General features: G+C 36.5%; 1 pseudogene; it reads left to right on the top strand.

Moving 5' to 3' along the window:
- Nucleotides 1-1,292: 1,292 nt before the first annotated feature.
- Nucleotides 1,293-1,831, top strand: LOC133765614 (ras-related protein Rab-9A-like; annotated as a pseudogene).
- The last annotated feature ends 222 nt before the right edge of the window (nucleotides 1,832-2,053 follow it).

The following is a 2,053-nucleotide window of genomic DNA, read 5'->3' as shown; positions in this document are numbered from 1 at the left end:
CACATATGATAACTCTGAATATTAAAAAAACCCTGATTTTGGAACGTATAAATGAACTTGACAAACTATTACTCAGACCAACAGAAAAAATAGAGGAAAGATCAACTAAACATAGTTATGTTGAAAAAGGGGACATTAGAACAGATTTTTTGTTTGGACAGAGGTAGTGAGAGAGAGAGAGACAGAGAGAAAGGTCTTCCTTCCATTGGTAGAACAGATATTTGAAAAACATAACAAATCATAAACTGCTATGAAAAACAATATGCTAAAAATTGGAAAATCTAGAAAAAATTAATTTTTTCATACATAAAAATTATCAAGAAAGAATTATAAATATATAGAAAATCTAAAACAGATCAATAACTGGTAACAATATTAAAGCAATAATTTAAAGTTTCCCATCAAAAAATATGAAGGACTTCACTGCTTTTTAGCTGAATTCTACACACTTTCTAAAGAAGAAATAAAATCCAGTACATCTGAAACTAGTCCAAAAAATTAAGAACGAAGAAACTCAGCAAATCCCTTTTTATGAGGCCAGCATTAACCTGAAACCAAAACCAAAGACAGCAAAAAAAAAAAAGAGTAAAAATAAAACATTACAAATCAGTTCCCTTGATGCAAAAGTGTCAATAAAATACTAAAAATCTACAGTACATCAAAAAACAATTGTACAGCATGATCATAGAGTGTTTTCCATGAATACAAGCGTATTTCCACATTCATTAAGTCAATAAACTTAAAAATTTGCAGATCAAAGAGCAAAACACATCATCTCACTAAATGCAGAAAAGCTATTGAATACTATTCAATACCCCTTCATGATAAAAGGTCTCAACAGATTAAGTATAAAATAGTAAAGGCAATATATGAGGAACACACATCCAATATTCTAAGGAGTGAGAAAAGCTGAAACTTTTCCTTGAAAAGCAGGAACAAGACCAGGATTCACTTTCATTGTTCTTATTCAGTATGGTATTAGCAAGAGCAATTAAGCAAGACAAAGAAATACGGGGAATTCAAATGTAAACAAAGGGGTTCACTCCACTTTGGAGGCTTGGCCTGGAGCAACCTAAAAGCCCTGCCTCTGCTGATCTGTGACCTTTCTTCTGTGCTCTTTGCACTGAGGCAGGCCTGCCAGAGCTATCCACCAGGGTTGCCACGAGGAACTTCCACTGTGGTGCAATGCTTTTCCCTGTTGTCAGAGTGATTACTTCCCAGTAACGCCAGAAGATAATGACGCCTGTACTGGACAATTAAAGGTTCTGAAGTCAAAGTTCCTGAGAGTAATAATGGCGGGGAAATCATCACTTCTTAAAGTAATTCTTGGAAATGATGGAGTTGGGAAGACTGCTCTTATGAATGGATATTTAATGAAGAAGTCTGATGCTCAACTCTTCCATACAATTGGTGTGGCATTTTAAAATCACAATTTGGAGGTGGATGGACATTTTATTACCATGTAGATTTGGGACACAGCTGATCAAGAGTGATTCCAAAGCAGGAAGACAGAGATTCTGACTGTACTTGCAGTGTGGATGATTGATAAAGCTTCCAAAACCTGAGTAACTGGAAGAAAGAATCCATGTATTATGCAGATGTGAAAGAGCCTGAAAGCTTTCCTGTCCTGGTTTTGAGCAACAAGATCTGCATAATTGAAGGACAGGTCTCAATAGAAGAAGCCAGAGCCTGGTGCAGGGACAATGGTGACTATTCCTACTTTGAGACAAGTACAAAAGATGCTACCAATGTCACAGCAGTTTGAGGAGTTCTTCAGACAAACAAGGTCAGTCTTCACCAAAAGCCCAAGCCTAGCTCATCTTGCTGTTAGTGGATAAAGAGATTGCTGCTGCATGCCAACCCACGCATACACTTCCTCAACATAAACACAAGGGTGGATAACAGAATTAGCTTTTGCAGCAGTGAGTCATCTAAAGAAATTAAACTAATACATGTTGCTGCTGTTGAATGAGTTGGTGGGATAGGAATAGAAGAGAAACAGAATGATGTTAGACAAACAAGAGTCTACACAGATCTACGTGTCAACTCCTTT

Source organism: Lepus europaeus, chromosome 8 (assembly GCF_033115175.1).
Source record: "Lepus europaeus isolate LE1 chromosome 8, mLepTim1.pri, whole genome shotgun sequence".
Taxonomy (NCBI): Eukaryota; Metazoa; Chordata; class Mammalia; order Lagomorpha; family Leporidae; genus Lepus; species Lepus europaeus.
Note: the sequence above shows the minus strand (reverse complement) of the source record. Positions and strands in the feature narration are given on the sequence as shown.